This window comes from Gopherus flavomarginatus, chromosome 9, assembly GCF_025201925.1.
Source record: "Gopherus flavomarginatus isolate rGopFla2 chromosome 9, rGopFla2.mat.asm, whole genome shotgun sequence".
Classification (NCBI taxonomy): domain Eukaryota; kingdom Metazoa; phylum Chordata; order Testudines; family Testudinidae; genus Gopherus; species Gopherus flavomarginatus.
This window is the reverse complement of record NC_066625.1, coordinates 65,328,360-65,348,403: the sequence shown is the minus strand read 5'-3', so window position 1 is coordinate 65,348,403 and position 20,044 is coordinate 65,328,360. Positions and strand designations below refer to the sequence as shown.

The 20,044-nt window shown below is 41.0% G+C and overlaps 1 protein-coding gene across 5 annotated transcripts in view; it reads left to right on the top strand.

Annotated features, from left to right (window-relative positions):
* Nucleotides 1-7,683: 7,683 nt before the first annotated feature.
* The window catches only part of RNF111 (ring finger protein 111), a 91,560-nt gene continuing 79,199 nt past the window's right edge, over nt 7,684-20,044 (top strand). For 3 of the 5 annotated variants that reach the window (XM_050967934.1, XM_050967932.1, XM_050967931.1), the window contains exon 1: nt 7,685-7,990. The gene's annotated coding sequence lies outside the window, so the exon portion shown is untranslated. Of the gene's footprint in view, nt 7,991-20,044 lie in introns of all 5 variants that reach the window. The other 2 variants (XM_050967935.1, XM_050967933.1) reach the window with 2 other exon arrangements.

The following is a 20,044-nucleotide window of genomic DNA, read 5'->3' as shown; positions in this document are numbered from 1 at the left end:
TTCTTAAACATTTTAAAAACCTTATTTACATTACATACAATAATAGTTTAGTTATATATTAGACTTATAGAAAGAGACTGTCTAAAAATGTTCAAATGTATTACTGGCATGCAAAACCTTAAATTAAGAGTAAATAAATTAAGACTTGGCACACCACTCCTGAAAGGTTGCCGACCTCTGGTCTATACAAATACATCAGGGGTTAAACATCAGGGAGGGAGAAGAACTATTTAAGCTAAAGGACAATGTTGGTCCAAGAACAAATGTGTATAAATTTGGCCAAGAATAAATTTAGGTTGAAAATAGAAAAAGGTTTCTAACCATCAGAGGAGTGAGGTTCTGAAACAGCCTTCCAATAGGAGTAGTGTGGGCAAACTACTTAACTAGTTTTCAGATGGAGCTTCCTAAATTTACTAACTGTCTTATATGATGAAGTTACCTATGATAGCAGGGAACTGGACTGGATGACCTGAAAATCTCTTCCACTCCTTTGTTTCTAACAGCGCTGTCAATTAATCATAGTTAACTCATGCAATTAACTGAAACAAATTAATTGCAATTTAAAACGTTAATTACAGCTTTAATCACACTGTTAAATGATAGAATACCAATTGAAATGTATTTACTATTTTGGATGGGTTTTCTACATTTTCATATGTTGTATTCTGTGTTGTAACTGAAATCAGTGTATATTTTTTATTACAATTCCATTTTAAAAATGATAAACAAAATAAATAGTATTTTTCGATTAACCTCATACAAGTACTGTAGTGCAATCTCTTTGTTGTGAAAATGCAACTTCCAAATGGAGATTTTTTTTTTGTTACATACCTGCACTCAAAAACAAAACAATGTAAAACTTCGGAGCCTAAAAGTCCACTCAGTCCTACTTCTTGTTCAGCCAATCACTAAGACAAAGGGGTTTGTTTACATTTACAGGAGATAATGCTGCCCTCTTATTTACAATGTCACCAGAAAGTGAGAACAGGTATTTGCATGACACTTTCGTAGCTGGCATTGCAAGGTATTTACGTGCCAGATATGCTAAATATTTGTATGCCCCTTCATGCTTCAGCCACCATTTCAGAGGACATGCTTCCATGTTGATGAAGCTTGTTTAAAAAAAAATGCATTAATTAAATTTGTGACTGAAATCCTTGGGGAAGAATTGTATGTCCTGTGCTCTGTTTTACCCACATTCTGCCATATGTTTCATGTTCTGGCAGTCTCAGATGATGACCCAGCACATATTCTTCATTTTAAGAACACTTTCACTGCAGATTTGACAAAATGCAAAGAAGGTATGCAGTGTGAGATTTCTAAAGATAGCTACAGCACTCGACCCAAGGTTTAAGAATCTGAAGTGCCTTCCAAAATCTGAGAGGGACAAGGTGTGGAGCAAAAAGAAAAATCAACTTTCTGCTGGTGGCATCTGACTCAGATAATGAAAATGAATATGCATCAGTATGGCTGGTTTGGTTTGGGTTTTTTTATTTACACAATTCTACATTTGTAGGTTCACCTTTCACGATAGAGATTTCACTACAGTACTTGCATTAGGTGAATTGAAAAATACTGTATTTGGTTTTTTACAGGGCAAATACTTGTAATCAAAAATATAAAATGAGAACTGTACACTTTGTATTCTGTGTTGTAATTGAAATCAATATATTTGAAAATGTAGAAAACATCCAAAATATTTAAATGGTATTCTATTATTGTTTAACAGTGCAATTAATCATGAGATTATTTTTTAATTGTGCAATTAATCGCAATTATTTTTTTAATTGCTTGACAGCCCTTATTCCTAATTATATGCAAAGTTTGTTTCTCTCTCTCCCTCTCTTCTGAAAGCAAAGCATGAAGCATAATATAGATACAGATAAATTAAATTTTAAAATTAAGGATCACTAATAATGCATTTGGTTGCTATAAAAGGGAAACACTATCTTCCACTCCACTGTGGAGTTTTCCTGTTGATATACATTGTTGAAGTAGTGTATAATATAAAAGTAAGAAGAACTTTGTAGAAATTATATTGGCGCTAAAGCAGAAACTAATTCACCTATAAGATAGCAAGGAAAAGAACCATAAATTATTTATAAATCGGAAATTAATGTTCTCCATTTGATTATTAAAACTGTTCATATTTGCTAGGAAATAGCATGTACTCTCCCGATCTGAAATTAGATCATGGAATAGAAACAGGTAGTTTGTTTGTTTGAAATCTAACTGTTTTATTTATCTCTGATTCATCATGGAAAAATACAAAAACAAAAAACACCCTAAAAATAAAAATACTACCACATTTTCTTCCAGTTATTTTACCAGAATTGAAAAAGTATACAGCTATATTTTTCTATGAGCAATGTGCTTAGGGGAATGTTTGGTTTTGATTTTTTTTAATTAAAATATGAACTTAGTTTGCTTACAAATACTTCTCTCTCTATCATGTTGGTTTCTTCTATGTGATCATATAATAAAGCATAGAAGTAACTATCACTCTCACTACATCTTCTTAATTATGTGACTAGAAAACATGGGCACCCCTGCTAGGTCCCTCAGTCGGAATAGCATCATTCTTTAATGCTGTCAAAGGCTATAAATAGATTGAGTAGTATGTGGAGGGAAAAACAAAGTTAATGAAAAATGTTTTTAAATTCTAAAAATATTTAAAACATTGTGAACAATTTAATTTTTTTTCTACAAACTTTTTAACAATGCCCCCTCAGACCTTCAATTTCCCTGGGGGAAAAAAAATTGAGTGGTTCAATAAGGGACAAAGTAATTTCTATGAAGTGTTATTTTTGGGTGAGAGCTGGCACATCTGAGCATTGCCAGTAGAAAGCCCTCTCAGAGGGAGGCATTAACAATCACAGCCAATTAAATGGCAAACTTTAATGTAGAGTTAAGCTTGCCCAATGATAACTTTTGCCCTTCCAGAATGTCAGATTGAGCAAAACTCAAACTTCTGGATACTGGGAAGTACAGACGTAAGGTAAATGCCCACACAATCTTAACCCAATCTTCCTGGAGATGGTAAGAGCCACTGGGAATTATTTGCATGTACTCAAGTTACTGTCCATGCTTTAGGTGTAGTGAGTCCTGGATGGTGGAGGCAGTAGGTGGAGTAGATTGGTAAAGGAGTGTTTGTGATAAAAGGAGATCTGGGGATCAGTTTTAGTTTGAGGAGCATCAAAGCTGTGATTGTGATGTGAGGAGTTCTGCAAACAAGTCTCCCCTCTCCCCTTGTGTTATCAAAGGAAAGTGACGCATGTGTAGGTTGAGTTTTCAGTCCGCACATTTCAATACAGAACTGTGTAAGTTGTGTCAGCAGCAGGGCACTGGTGTCTGGTATTGTTAGCAATGAGGTAGGATATGAGAGCAGACTGTGCATTTAACAATGAGAGGGGAAAATATAGGTTTAACTGGTATACCGTGTGCAAGTATAAATGGGTTGTAAAAGGGTTTGAAGTGGTTGTTAAATTTTGCAAATGTGTTCTGTATGGGGAATAGACTCAGGCTTGGTCTACACTAGCACTTTTGTCAGTAAAACTTTTGTCAGTCGGGTGTGAAAAAACACAGCCCTGACTGACAGAAATTTCATTGACAAAAGTGCTGGTGCGGACAGCGCTATGTCTGCGGGATAGGCTCTCTTGCCAACATAGGTAACACTACTTGTTGAGGGTGGTTTAGTTATGCCGGCAGCGGAGCTCTCTCCCGCTGGTAAAGAACAGCTACACTGGAGATCTTACAGCGGCACAACTGTACCACAACAGCTGTGCTGCTGTAAGGTCCGTAGTAGAGACATAGCCTCAGTATTTGAGAATAGGGCAAGTGCAGATAGTGCCTGTCCATTACAGTTAAAAAGCAGACTCTAAGTGTGTTTTGGGGTGTTTATGGGTGTTTTGGGACATCACCCATACAGGATGGAGTTAAGGTTGTGTAGGCATTTACCTTAACTCTGTATTTCCTAGTTTTCAGAAGTTTGAGTTTTGCTGAACTTGACATTCTGAAAGGGACAAGCTATCACTGGGCAACCTTAACTCTACATTAATGAAATTTTTGGCATTTAATTTCTTAACTGTAGAAACAGAGAAATGTTTGCTGATAGTTAGTGGCCATTTAGGCAGTTGTAGTTTTCACCTAGGTTTGTAGTTGCTATACTGCTGTGCCTAGGTAATAATCAAAAACACTTTTATACAGCACTTTATATCAGTAGATCTTGAAGAACTTTACATCATTACCCTATTTTACAGATGGGAAACTGAGACACAGAGCAATTAAGTGACTTGCCCAAAGTCACTTAGCTGGCCAGTGGCAGAGCTAGGAATAGACCCAATTTTTAGTCTTTCCGCTAGGCCATTTGGTTGCTATGTAATTCCTAAGCGCTTCTCCCCACTCCTATACAGTTTCGTATAGTGGAGTAGAAATAATGGTCATACTTTGAAATGGTTGCAATGTGTAGTTGCTAACAGGGCCAGTGAAAGAGAAACCATAGATAGTGTATGTCCCAAATCTAGACAGGTCTATAACATGGTGGTTACACTATCTTTTGAAGTGTGTGAGAGAAGACTGCTATGGGTTGGTCATTCTCCACCTCCTGCACTACCATTCCCAGCAACATGTATCCTAATTGCCCCCCCCCAATATTTCCAGCTCATCCTCCCCAGCTCATTTAGCTGTTAGTTGACACCTAGAACACATCATCATCATCACAGGAGGCCCAGAGAGATGTTAAATGCCCCATTCATCTAACTGAAATGTTCTCAACTGAAAGAGAATACACTAGAGAGAAATAAACAGCTTGACACAATAGCCATGAAATATGTGAACTATTTATGTCAGTGCGTGTTTCCAACCCACTCCTCAAGAGCTGGAGAATTTCTGATAGGTATTAAGCATACACATTATCAGCTCCTCAGTCATCTCAGCAGTGTGTTCTTGGACCATGCTCTGAGCATGCCTATTCTAAGCTCCCCACCAGTACTGAAATGCTAAATTGTATATAGTGTGAGAACCATGCCATTCCCCACACCTGCCCTCTCCTTTCCCCTCCTCACCTTACACTTTCCCCATGCACTTTCTCTTCCCCACACACCCTCCCTTTCCACTTCCCACCTCATACTTTCCCCCTACCCTTCCTCTCTGTCCATCCTCTCTTTCTTCCCCCACTTACTTACCTCCTACCTCTCCTCACCCCTGCATGCTGTGCTCTACTCAGTGGTGGATTAAAGCAGAGGCCCATTGTGCCCAGGGCACTCACCCCTCAGCATAGGCATCTGATGAAAATATTCTGTTGGGGGCTGAGTGAAACTGGTCTCTACTATATGTGTGTGGGTCGTTGTCTCTATCCCTGCCCCGTATGAAGGAGAAGTCTTTGGGGTGTGAGAGGGAGCCTACCCTGCACTCACCCCACAGTGGCAGCTTCTGTCCTGTGGGGCTGGGCCTGGTTCCCCGCTCTGGCCTGCTGGCTCTGAGATTTGCTGTTGCAGATGCCTCCAAATGGGGGCAAGTCATCTAACCACCCCAAGAAGATAAGGAGAAGAAGGGCAGGGGGGGAAATGTCACCAGCCCCACATAACAGTCCAAAGTGAAAGTGAGATGCTGATGCCAGGAGTCAGACTGCCATAGATGGCAGGGACCCTTAGATCCTGACACTCACATGGGAGCAGGGAGTAGGGCTCAGATGGCACCACAGGGAGAGGGGAGGAGGAGGGATTTCTAGATCCTAGGCCACAAAGGGGGTAGGGAGAAAGGCAAGACTTCCAGATCACCTGAGTAGGAGCAGTTGGGGAATCATAGCCCCTGTAGATGGTCTGGGAGCCCACAGATCATAGGAAACATGCAGGAAGAAAATGTAGGCTGCCAGATGTCCCTACCTCTACTCTACCCCATTCCTCTTGTAATTCACCCATAAATCCCACTGCCCCTCCCCTCTCACTCTCCCTAGCCCCCACCCCATCCCTTCCATCACCTTACACCCAACCCTCTCCTAGCCACCCATCTCCATTTATCCCCTGTATAATTGTCCCTCCACTTGCTGCACCTCTCTCTCTGTTCCCAACCAACTCTTTCTTCCCAATTAGTATTTGCATGTATAATTTATTATTTAAAAAAATAGCTTCAGCACCTTCTGAATATTCTGTTGTAATCAGATTACATTTCCCTCAGATAAAAATCTCCCTTTACAGAGGCATCTTTGAGCAAGATGCCCCTTCTGTTTATTTCAGAGTCCTGCATTAGATTCAGTCACAGCATCTGAGATGATGCTTAGACTCAATTACTATTAAATTCCATAAAAACCATATAGTCCTGTGATGTTGAAGTAGTTCTCTGGATAGTTAGCCCCTCTCCCTGTGCACATGCTCAGTATAATCCATTTGAGACATTGCCAAGCACTTCAAAAAGTGCTACTTTTAGCAGGAGGACTAAAGTCTTTGGCTAATAACATTTGTAATTTGACTTCTCATACTGAGTTAGTTGGTTGGATGCTCTCTATTAGGAGTAATTTGTAAGATTTTGAGACCCTGGTGTGATAATCTCAATCCTGAATTGATTTCTATCTGTGAGCAAAAATGTGTTGACAGCAGAATATATGCACTGTAAGAAAAACTGATTTTGTTTGGGGGGTGGGTGTATCTTAGAAACCCCTTGTTCAAATAGCAACAGATATGGATCACTTGTCAAACACTGGGCTCCCAGGAGGCACCCAAATTGCAAGGCAATCTGAGACTCTACAGATTTTAGAGCATTTAGAACAATCAAGCTTTAACCAGAAATCTGGTCTTAACCTTAACCATAGTGGAGCCATTGCTCTATTATAATAAAGAGCCCAGGTATTGTTCACTAGCATCAGTCATCCATGAGGGACAAGGATCCATCTCATAGGTAGTTGAATGGAGCTCCACCAAGCATATAGAGGCAAACCTCTTGACTTTTTAACTGTGTGAAAATCAGGACACCAGAAAAACTACGTTGGCAACATTCTCTGTCTTTTTTATAATACATCTTTATTTATTTGTATTTTATTGTGTGATGGGAGAACAGTTTTGTAACTGTTAATGAACAATGCTTTAGCATAGGTCTGAATCCAGAGCCAAAAACAACTTTCCAGTGATTGAGTCTTCATAATGAGGAGGAAGAGAAGGGCAGCATAGTCTCTTGCAGACTCCTTATTGCAGGTGCATTCATCACTGATCTGATCTTCAGCTATTTTGAAGTAAGTTTGTAACCCTCCAGGTTAAAGAGAAAAACATGAAAAGATGAAGGGAGTGCACCTGAGAGGCTCAGAAACCATAAAGCAAATCCGAAGATCCCAGCATTTATTATTTAACAAGATCTGGTGATTTGTGCACCAATCGCATGATGTGCTTGGGCCCGGCTCATAACTGCATAGCTTAACTCTTTGACCCGTCTCTACCTTCTCCATCACGAGCCAGCCGTGGGCTGAGCACAGCGGTCCTAGCTGCGCGATTGCCGCCCCTGCCATGCCCGCCTCCGCCCCACAGATGGCGCTCCTCAGCACAGGCCCCGCGCCACCCTACGCGCCGCCCAGGCGGAGGAGCCGCTCGGAAGGAGGGGCGCTCTGCGCAGCGGCTGCGCTCTGCAGGCTGCTGTAAAGCAGCACCAAGTGTCGTGCCGCGCCTGGGGAGGGAGGGCTCGGCGGCAGCAGCGGCGGCCGCGGAGGGGGCTGAGCAGCAGACAAAACCCAACCGCCCAGGCTGCGCGTTCGCCGGGCTCCGAGCGGCTTGGCTGGGGACTCGGCCAGCGGGGCGGAGGCCGTGTTGCGGGCTGTGCGTGAGGGGCGGCAGGGCCCCGGGTGAGGGCGTAGCGGAGAAGGGAGCCGGGGCCTGCTGGGCCGGGCCAAAACGAGCTGTGCCGCGCTGGGTCCTTCCGGTGGCTGGCGGCGCCTCTTCCTTTTTCTCCCTTCCCCTTAGCTGGGGGCTGTTACCGCCTAGCGCCCCCTCCCTCGGCGTTAACGTCCCAGGTAGGTTGGGGTCCCCCCGCTGGGAGGGGGACGTGGGGGCGGGGCCGGAGCGTGGCTGTGGGGGAGAGGAGGGAGGCGCTGCGGGAGGTGCGTATTGTCCACCTTCAGGTGTGGGTGAGTCCGAGGCTGCTGATGGCCCCCCTTGGTGCGATGGGTGGCAGATAAAGGGGTCTCGGGTGAACGGCCCCGTTTGTTGTGTGTGGTGGTCAGGCCTTTTCTGTGTGGATGTTAATGTGACGGTGGGGGAGAGGGAATCGACGTAGGCTCTGCTGATGGAATTGCCTCAACCTGTGGGGGCAGTTCAGCTGATGGAGACGTACTGTTATTTTTAAATGCCTCTTTGACATGCATGCCAAAGCCACCTCTCATCAGGGAGGTTAAAGTTTTGGTCTTTTTAAATTAGCCCCAAAATAATCTCCTGAGTGAATGAGGTTTATGTTTGCTGTGTGTCTGTAAGAGACGTTTGCATTGAAGTCACAGGCTTTAATGACAAAAATGAGGGCTCATTTTTTTAATCTCTGAAAGAGTAAGCACTGGGTATATTTGGCATCTGTTTCTCATAACTGTCACTTTGTTTGTGTTGGCTTGATCCTATTTTAGTGGCGTATTGTAGGAGAATGTGACCTGCTCTTCTGTTTATAGGGGACTTCAAATGTTTGTTTTTCCTGCTCTACTGATTTCTTTTTGTTACTTTGGATGCTACAGAAAAATAATATATGGAGATATACCTATCTCATAGGACTGGAAGGGACCTTGAAAGGTCATGAAGTCTAGCCCCCTGCCTTCACTAGCAGGACCAAGTACCATCCCTGACAGATTTTTGCCCCAGATCCCCCTCAATGGCTCTCTCAAGGATTGAACTCACAACTCTGGGTTTAGCAGGCCAATGCTCAAACCACTGAACTATTTTCCCCCCTCACAAAGTGTTTGTCTGGCTTGTCTTAGGAATCTGAGAGGAAAGTAATGCTTACAATTATTTTTTGTCTGTTAGTAAGTTAAAATTACATAGCACATATCGCAAGCTGTTTAGTGTAATAGACTGTTATAATTTGCTGGTTCAAAGAAAGAAATTATTTGCCTTGCTGATCTAATAATGTTGGTAAACTTTCTAGCAGACTCTCTTGTTGTTTATGGTAGTGCCTGGGAGCCAGCTGAGAACAGGGCCCCATTGTGCTATGTAGTATGCAATGTAGTAGACAGTCCCTTTCCTGACCAGTGTACAGTCTGAATAGAGAAGACGGGTAAAGGGTAGGAGAATAGGATATAACATACTAGCAGACTGATGTCTTGCAATTGTCATGTTAATACTATGGTCTATTAAAAATGCTAAGGAATTAGCTGAACAAAAAGACAATATACACCGCTACCTCGATATAACGCCACCAGATATAACATGAATTTGGATCTAACACGGTAAAGCTGTGCTCCGGGAGCGGGAGGGGCTGCACACTCCAGTGGATCAAAATAAGTTCAATATAACATGGTTTCACCTATAACACGATAAGATTTTTTGGCTCCCAAGAACAGCATTATATTGAGGTAGAGGTGTATGCGTGTGTGGTAAATGAAATAGAAGGAGAGAGGGGGAAGGAAAAAGGGAAATGTGCATGGAAGGTGGTGGGTGGCTGAGGTATGGGGATGGATTGGGACAAACAGTCAGTCAATCAAGAGAGGGGACAGAATGTCCAGACTCAAAACTGTAGGAAGTGGTCTGATGACATGACAGGTACAATGGTATGCTGCAATACCTGCTGAGGCTTCTTGTGGGGAGCCTAGAGTTCCTCAGCCAGTTAACAGAAACTGCAATTTACCTCTCTACATTAAGATCTTAAAATGTGTACAACTATCATGTTAAATAAACAACCTTTTTTTCCTTAGTATGGATGAGTTTTAAGGAAGAGCAGGGAAGGTCTTCTGATCAACAAGAACAACATATGTTGCTAAACTTATTCCCTGTATATATATATTCATGGTTTCATGTGCTTGAGTGAAAACCTGTACTGTATTTTCAAAAGGGAATATTCTTTACACTTCAGTTTACACATCTTCTGCTTTGGTAGTAACTTTCTATTTAGAAAGCTCAGTTAATGATGATCTTTTCACAAAATGATGAACCTGAAGGCTGAATTGTTGGATAATTGAGATAATGGCAGGAATTTTAAGAGGGTGAAACTTCCTGTATATACTTGATCAAAAGCCGGTTCATTTATAAGCCGATGACCCCCACCCCCCTCCCCCAAGATGGATAAGTAAAAATGGAAAATTTTTATGACCCATTCATAAGCCAGCCCTATAGTTCAGGGCAACTTTTTCTCCCAAGCCATCAGGATAAGCTGCTGGTGGGCCGAGATGGTTTGTTTACCTCAAGCATCCGCAGGCACAGAGGTAAACCTAAGTAAATAAAGTGTCTCGGCGCACTAGCGGCTTACCCTGATGGGCCGGGATAGCAGCTGGTGGGGAATTGTTTTGGGGGAGGCAGAAGCTGGGGGTCAGGGGAGTAACCCTTGTGACCACCCCCCACATGACTCCACCCCTAGCCTGGGACCCCCACACTCTCCCCTTCCCATCCCTTCCCACTTTATCTGGGGAGGGCCAGGGGAGGATGTCTCTGGCCTGGCTGGAGCTGCTCCGGCAGGCTGGGCAGCGTGGCCGCAGCATGTTCCGGCGGGCCAGACCGGGTGATGTGGCCGCAGCATGTTCTAGCGGGCCAGGCGGCGTGGCTGCAACCTGCTCTGGGGGACAGGGCTGAGTGGCGCGGCTGCAGCCTGCCAGTCCTGGAGCTGCAGCTGCTTCGGAAGCTGAGGGTGTGGAGAGCAGCGTGGCCAGAAGCTGAGAGACTCTAACCCTGCATCTTCCCTTCTGGCTCTGCTGCCTCTCCTTGTTCCCTCTGTTGGGGGGAGGGGCTGTGTCCTGCCTCTCACTCTCTCTTCCCGTTCATAAGCCGACTCCCTTCTCTGGTGCTTCCCTTTTTTACTAAAAAAAATTTGGCTTGTGAACGAGTATACACGGTAACTCATATGTAAACAAGACTAACAGCACAGGGCAAACCAGACATAAGGCAGGCAGATGCTGCACAAATGCTTTCCAAAACAGCTCTACTGATGTGTCTTAATCCTGATCTGCAGTGCACATGTTAATTCTTGTTCTGGACCGTTCTGGCCCAATTTACAAATGTGTATATTGAGCTAGATTTTATAGTGACTTTGTGATATGTATAATTTGGGACTGGGTTGAATTTTATTTTCACTTTGATTGAGCAAGTATTTGAACTCCAGTTTCTTCTGCTCCGCACTGCTGTTCTGAGCTATTTAAGGCTTGTCTACATGGGGAAATTTACTATAGTTACAGCAGTATAACTGTATACTCTTAAATTTCCCCATGTAGACAAGCCCTAAATTGGGGCTTGAAACATCTGCCTGACAGTAACTAGATAGTGGACTAAGCCCACTAGCAAGAGATGAAAAATGAAGGGCTAATGAGACTGCATCTTTTCTAGTTGCTAAAGTGTAGTTCTGTCTTTCCTGGTTGTTGCCAACAGAAGAATGTCCACTATTGCCCCAGCATCTCCTGGCTGCATTGCGGGGGAAGAAATGGGAGAGGTCTCTGCTACTCTCGTTCCCCAACCTCCATTAGTTGCTGTTCCTCCCTGGTAGATAACTCCAGTGTCTGCTTCTGCCCATAGCTGTCCAAAGCAGCATCAGAAATTGTCTTAACTGTTGATAGTTTCACTCCCACATGCAAGGTTCTCACTAACAGTGTCAATCAGTCTTGTTTCATTCTGCTGCTTAGCAAAGCTATGAGTGGCAGCAATGAGTTGTCTGCAGATTCAGGATGGCACTGCATCATTATACTTTGTGTTTAGAAGGTTTTCTTAGCAGACACGTGGGCTAGAAACTTTCATTTTAAATGAAAGCTTGATTTTGTGAAAGTTAATGTTTCCATCATTTGCCAGAGCTATCTTCCCACTTCCCTGGAAATAGAACATCTAGTTTGTTGAAGCCTTAAATTAGGGCTTGACCAAAGGCTTCAATAAACTTTTTTTTTTCTTCATTCTGTTGTAAAAAAGTAACTCTGACTCCTGAATTCATTGATATTGTATTTGCCGTGGAGATCACTGAAGCTAAAACATTCCTGGGTTTTCGAATAGTAATGCTTACATTTTAAAACCATGACTTACATAGTGTTGTTAACCTAACTGTCCACGTTTAAATCAAAGCTGAAGCTAAGAATACTAAATGTAAGGGTGAAAATAAAATTGGAATTTTTGTAACAGTATACTAACAAGTTTAGATTAAAAATTGAACAGTTTTCTTGCCAAACCAGTGGAATTGCTGTAGTACAACTAAGTTCAATGCCTGTTACGTTTTTTTTCTGTTGCTAATAATGAAGTTGACTCTTAGAATAGAAATATGATTGTGTGTGTTTGTGTAAAGAAATATCATGCCAAGTCAACTAATTAAAATATGCGGTCACAGACTTGCGTTCAGTGGGTTTTTTTGAGTAAATCTAAAGCTATGAGAACTTGTCTAACAGTGGAAATGTGTGCCTTTCCCAGCTTCCAAACATTCTCTGCTTGTCCTGTCCTCTTCTATGTACAAGTAACCTGTAGTACTTAATAGGAAAATATCTTTTCTCTTGTAACTACTTCTGCTTAGTAACAGTCACTGTCATCAATAAGGCAACTTCCCGAAATCTTCTGTCACTCATTTTCTATCATCATCGTTACCCGCTATGTGCTTTGTGTAGCTATAATTTTTTTTGCTCTTCTGTAACAACTGGGCATCTGTGAGCTTAATGGACAAACAGTCATGAATTTTTAAAATTCCTTAAAGGGCTACTTCATATTGTTCAAGTTCTTAACAGCTTCCTAAAACTTGCTCTTACTAAAGTGAATAAATAGTAATAACCTTCTGTCTTAACCCCTTACTCTGAAAGATTACTAGGCAACAGTGTGCTTCTGGATTGCACTGTACAAAGTAGCAGATCATCTGGGATCTGCTAGATTTGTAAATACAATACTAATATAATTCTGCAGACTTGAATCAATTATTTGCATATCTTGAATTTTCTTTAGCCATTTCTGAAATTTGGTTTTAAGCTTGTATAATTGGTTTAGAGCTAAATTTAATAAAATATGGTATTTCTTATGTGTAAGCATTGAATACTTACCATGATTATAGGAAGGAATCCAGTTAAAGATGGTAAACTTAAAAAAAAAAAAAAAAAAAAAAAAAAAAAGCCAAACTTTGGAAATATTTTAGTATTATCTTTCAATTACAAATAGAACACCTCAAATGTTTGTCATTACTATAGCAGTTTTTGAGTTTATAAAGTAATGCTTTTTTAAATGAAATCCACAATGAAGTGAACTCAACCTAATATGCTCCTATTCTTAACTTGCCTGATTGTGAATCCATATTGGTGTTCATAAATGGTTATCGAGATCTCCCGTTACTCTGAGAGGCATGTGTGAGCTCCTGAATGCTGGCACTCTAGGGTGAGCCTTTACATTCTTCTTGCTCCTGTTCTTTAGGTCAGGATCTTCAGACTGTCTCCTAGCTTAGTTCTAACTTTCCTGTTGTATTTCTTGCTAGAACTTCTCCTCTGATCTAATATTGCAAATGAAACTGTGGAAGTAAGATTCTAATATCAAATTTAAAGTAGTAATAGCAAATGTGTGGGGTACTCTAACTGCACATCTTGATGTATTTTAAAATATTTCCATTCATTTTTTATCAAAAGTAAACTCTCTTTATGTTGAATCAGAACCCAATAGCATCATATAAGGTCTGGTCTACACTAAAAAGTTTAGTATCAGAGGGGTAGCCGTGTTAGTCTGGATCTGCAAAAGCAGCAAAGAATCCTGTGGCACCTTATAGACTAACAGACGTTTTGGAGCATGAGCTTTCGTGGGTAAATACCCACTTCGTCAGATGCATGTCACCCACAAAAGCTCATGCTCCAAAACGTCTGTTAGTCTATAAGGTGCCACAGAATTCTTTGCTACTTTTACTAAAAAGTTTAGTCGACCCAGCAGTGTCACACAGGGATGTGGAAAATCCGCACCTCTGAATGATGTATTTAAGCTGACCTAACTCCCTATGTAGACGGTGCTAGACAGAAGATTTTTTCTGTCAACCTACTGCGTCTCATAGAGGTGGATTACCTATGCTGATGGGAACACCCCTCCCCTTGGCGTAGGTAGTATTTACACTGAAAGACTACAGCAATGTGCCACTGTAGTGTTTCAGGTGTAGGCAAGACCTAGTTAATTAGTCCTTTATACCCTGTCTTGATGGGCAAAAGGGTGGCTTTATTTATTGTTTTCGCTTGGTTGAGATACCTTAGCATGATTAAAAAGTTAAGATGTAGGTTAATATGTGTGGATGCAGTTATACCAGTGTAAAATAATTCATACTAGTATAATTTCTGTTTCAGGACCCAGAACATGCTATACCAGTGTAAGGCACCTTTGTTCCAGTATAACTGTCTACACTAGAACTGTTACTAGTATAACTTCTAGCAAAATAAAAATAAAAATCACACCTCCAACCAACATAATTATAGCATAACATTTTTGTGTAGATCAACTCTTGATAGAGCTAACATGATTGGAAAAACATACCTCTTTTGCCCCTCAACCCTTACTGTTGCCCCTCAAAGCATTACTTTTGAGTAAGATTGTTTTCATTTTTCACTATCTCAATTTTTAAAGGTGGGGAAATTTGTTCTAACATGGATAAGTTATTGACAATCTAGAAAGTATATAATGTTGAACTCGTAGTATGAGGGGAGGTACATATTGATGAACTTTGCTGGCTGAAGGTGCAAGCACTCCTGTAGCCTTAGAAGTGACTATCAGCACAAACTGGGATTTGTCCTGCTGTTGTTTCATGATGTATAAAAGCCTGAAATACTCCCCAAACAAATTCTACTTTTATTTTTTTTGGTTGGAAATGTAGGTCTTATCTACCCTTTTTCTCCTTTAAAACTGGTAAGATTGCAATATTACACATGCCATTGAAACCTGAAAATTATTCAGACTATTTAAAACTTTTTAAAAAATACCTATTTAATTCCAAAGCCTGAATACCTTTGTGTTACTGTTAAAGATTCAGTTTCCTTCCACAGATGGCTAAGAGAGCACATAAGTCATGGCTGAGACCTTTGTCTAGCCCATCAAATAAGAGAGCACCAGACTTGTGTTTGGTACTCTTAAAGGGAGAGGAAAAACAGTAGTTGAACATTTTGAGTTTAAAAAAATAGCAGGTATGGTCAGTGAGCCTGTTACCTGCCCTATATTCACTTTGCAGGGCTCTTTAAAATCGACAGACACCTTTAACTGCCTTGCGATCCCTGGTCCCAGTTTTAAAAAACATAAATAATATATCTGGCTGTGGTCTGACAGAATGCAAACTTTCACATTAATAAAGTTTGAAGTGTCTGAAATAATAAACTCTCTGCTGCTAGAAGTTTAATGGAAAATCCTGGGAGATCCTTGTCACTAGGCTCCGTGCAAGGACCCAGCTGTAGGATAATGGCCTTAGATTTTAATGAGTGAGGAAACAGAATCTGGAAAGGCCCACTTAGGCATCCGTCTTAACCTAGAGATGCTGGTTGAAGGCCCTAAAGATATTCATTAGTGTAAATTGTCATACGTCTATTAATGTAAATAGGCTTGTATATTCTTAGATTTTCATATAAAAATAGTGCTGGTACAAGACTGCTTCAAAAGCATGCTAGCTTTGGAAAGAAATATGTCAAAACGCATGGAACTGAAACTAGATGAAAAGTATTGTCACACTACAGTGGCAGTACTTCAGAAAAGTAAGGAAATTCAGCATGACAGGCGCATGCATTTCCCTTGACCTTGAATGTGAGGGTTTGCTTTCATAAGTACTTCCACTGTGGATTCTTTGTTGTTTAATGTCATGCATTGACTTGTGTTGCAGTACCAGTTATCTGCAGTGGCAATAGATTTCAGGGAGTTTTGGGAGATTGACATGCCTTTGTTTGTGTTGTGTGGTGTCTGTGTGTGGGTTTTTTTTTTTGAGATACTAATAAAGGATGTTAAACTGCTGCCAGTAGCAGACAAAATAGAAACCCAACAAAATAATGCAGATAGCATTACAGGAATCAAAACCTTATAGCTAATACTGTATGCATAATTCTCCTTAACTACTTTAAAGTATATCAATTGGCTGAGATTCTTTCTTTAATGCATTACATTGCCAATGTAAGACATGACTTAATTTCCTGGTTGGGTCTTTCAACACTCATTTCAGCCTATCAGGGCATTGCAATGTTGTCAGACTTACTAAGCAGGGCAGAATTTATAGGCTCTGAAGAGCTCTGTTCAGCCTTCCATGGGCAAGGAAAGTTATCATGAGGCTGTGGACTACTTCTGTGGGGAGGGGAATGCAGGAAGGCTTTGATAGGGTAAATTGTTCATCCATTTCACCTAAGGCAGGGGTTCTCACAACAAATTATTTGGTGGCCTTAGAGAGTGGACGCATTCTTGCTGGTGGCCACACTGACACTTTTTCCTAAAATAATTTATTTTTCTTAAAGTTAATAAAGTAATATTCACATATGTACATCCAAATAATTGTAATTTATTTAGGTAAGGGTTTTTTTGGGGTGGCCCCCCTGCATCCCTCCTCACCCCCTAACCTGCCACTCACCACCTCACTCCCCTGACTGCAGCCAGACAGGCGCGTCCCCCCACCTCCCGCCTGCCTCCTCACCCTACTGCTGGCTCACAGCTTGCCTTCTCTCTCATCCCCCCCCCCCCCACCTTCCTTTCCTTGCCCACAGCAAGGACCCTTGTTCGCTGCTGGCTTACCACTCACCTCACTTCCCCACCAGGGCTCTCTCGCCTCGTTACCCCCACCTCACTGCTTGCCTCCAACCCCTGCTGTTTCCTGGGGGGGATAGGCTCTTTCCTGGAAACCTCTGGCTGTCTCTGGAGAACCTGAAAGCTGGCATCACAAGATCTTTATAATGTAGAACAATAGTTTTAAAAAAATGCTCTGGCTACCTTGATACATCACAAGAGGAAAGCAAACTTGTTTGTTTTGCAGTTCACGGTCTATTCCTGGACAGAACACAGATACAATAATGTAATATAGTAACTACTACACTTCTAATATTTTCTTAAATAGAATTTAAATAATTTAGCTTACTATAGTTAATTGCAGGGTAGGTAAGTTTTTGCAGAGACACTTAGTAGTCCTCAGTGTACTTTCCTAAAGCAAGTAAGTTATGTTTGATATTCAGCATTTCAGGCTGTGGTCAAATTCTCAAATTCCTTGTCATCTTGTTGGCAGGATGAAGACTGTACCAGAAAGAAATGTTCGGTACATATAATTTAAAAAAAAATGAGCTGTAAGTGATCACTGCAGATGAAAGAGCACCACTATTTGCTATTTCTTTTAGATATGGCCACAAAAATGTCTAGAAATTCTTCCTCAAATATCTGTTAAGAAAATGTTTCCACATATCTAGTATTGGTATAGCAAAGTAAGTGGGTGAGTGGAAGTGGAGGCGACATAAGTCTGAGGGTAAGTCTATGCTATTGGAAGCACACCAGTATCGCTATGGTGCTGTAGATATGCTGGGATAACCCTGTAGTGTAGATGCAGCCAATAGCGAAGGAAGGTTTCTTTCTATTTCTGTAGGAACACCACTTTACCAAATGATGGTAACTGATGTTTGAATACTTCTATTTTAGCTGTCTACGCTGGGGGTTAGATTGGCATACCTATAGTAGTTTTGGGTGAGAATTTTCACCCTCTTAACTGACACATAGCTATGTCAACCTAGATTTTAAGTGTAGACCAGGCCTCGGTGGAAGCTCTGGTGGAGGAGTGATGCATCTCTCTTAAAAAAAAAAAAAAAAAAAAAAAAAAAAAAAAAAAAAAAAAAAGCCACGAGTGCACTATGAGTATTATGCCAAACAGTACCACTGTAAAGGTGACCTCACGAAGATACTGAAAAAACATTTTGTGGCCTTTTTGTTTTCTGATTTGTGAGTATGTATAGCAGGCTGGAAGTATTTTCCTGCTTACATTAGAAAGATCAGAAATAGAAGGCCTGGGAAAACTAGTGTGTGTGTGGGGAGCGGGATTTTGTCAGTACTTCATCCTCATACTTGGTGCTGAAGAAGGAGGAGAGGGAGAAAGGAAGGCCAGAATGTTGAGCCTTTTGTCTTTTTTTGTTCAAAATGCAAATTTAATCAATAGAAATGAATAAAGTCAACATTTTAAACAATTTGACTAAGCCTTCTTTTCCTTTCTTGACTCTTGTGGGTATCAGCACTGTTCTTCAGCATAATCTTCCGGCTTGGACAAAGCACACATTTCTGATATGGATAAAAAATTGGAAAAACTCTATATGAAAAACCCTTGGATCACCTTTATACATAATAAAGTATAAATGGCACAAACCAATCTTTTTCTTTGCACCCTTGCTTTAAAGAAAGACGTGGATGCAATATTGATCTTGTGCCTGTGGCCCCACTTGAGTTCAATTAAACCCCCTTCCATCCTCAGGCCAAAACAAATTAGGGCTCTTTCAACATGTTTTGGAAGAAACTTTACATACAGGGATAATACCACTAGACATCTTTCTGTTTCCAAGTTCATGGTAAAAATTAAATTGGGATTCTAAATCAAGTGCTTTGTTATAGGTTCCAGCTACTGAAAACATAACTGTACATCTTCAATTGGCTATTTCTTAATGTGAGTGGTGTCTCTTATATATCTGATGGAAAACCACATAGGTTCAACTTTGAAAGTGTTGCTATGCTTCTACATTCTTTACTGTCCATAACATTTTTTTTCTTTTACATGATGTCTTTTCTTATTCTCTTAATCATTGGCTTTATTTTTTGCATGAAATACTTGTGACTTCCCATCACAAAAGAATGAAAGAATAGTAATGGTGGAGTGAAATGGAGTAAAAGTGAGGCTGGTCTTACTTTGATACAGTTCTAGCAAAGGACGTGGTACATCCAGGTACCAATGGCTTTTGATCATTAGCAGTGATATTTTTGTGTCTACCTTGCTCGTGTGGTGCTCTCCAGCTTTCGAAAATTTTTGCTCAAAGATTCCCGAAGAAGCGGATTAGCACCTTCTGCGTTGTAGTAAATTTAAGTGGAAGGCACAGAATGCTACTACAGAGGATATGTCTACGCCCCAGTGGCATTAGAGCTGTGCCTCTGGGGTGCCCTGGTGTAGACAGTGATGGAAGGTTTTTTTTTTCATCACTGTAATTGTTTCACCCCCTTGAGGTAGCAGCTAGGTCCATGGAAAAATTCTTCTGTTGACCTACTGGTGTTTATACCAGGGCTTAGGTTGGCTTAACTATGTCTCTTGGGGGTGTGAATTTTTCATATCATTGAGCCATGTAGCTAGGTCAACCAAAGTTTTTGTTGTAGACCAGGTCTAATTTGTGCCCACATAACGACCCTAAATAGCAAATGTCTACTTTAACAAACTCTACCTTGTGAAGATGAGTCAGAAACCGACTGCACTCTACACACTGGTGGGAAAAAGTCTTGAGGGTGGTGTAAGGTGACAATAATTGGTCGACCAATTTCTAAATGACCAAGTCTACTTTTCAGATTCTCTGCAATGAGATTCTTCCAACATTGCTGATGTAATCTGCAATCCCAGTGGACAAGGGAATAAGCATTGTTTCTTAGAGACACCACTAATGTGTAATACCACTGTTTCGTTTGCTTTATGATCTAGGATAAAATCCTACAAATATGACTTAGGCTGTTTAATCACAAATTTTACTAATAGAAAGCTTTTTATTGTGACTGGAGTGTTCCAAACTAACCTGAGGATATCCAGAGCCCTGTGGATTTCATAGTTACTAATGGTGGGTCTGTTGCAGTAACCGCCCCTTGCTGCAGAGTTCTGTTTCAACAAGCTCTATCGTGTATTACCATGAAGAGAATGCAAAGTAACCATAAACTGATGTAGTGTTGTCTTTGAGCTTGTAAGCAACCTGAAACAATCTTAGAATTAACTCTGAAACTTAAAG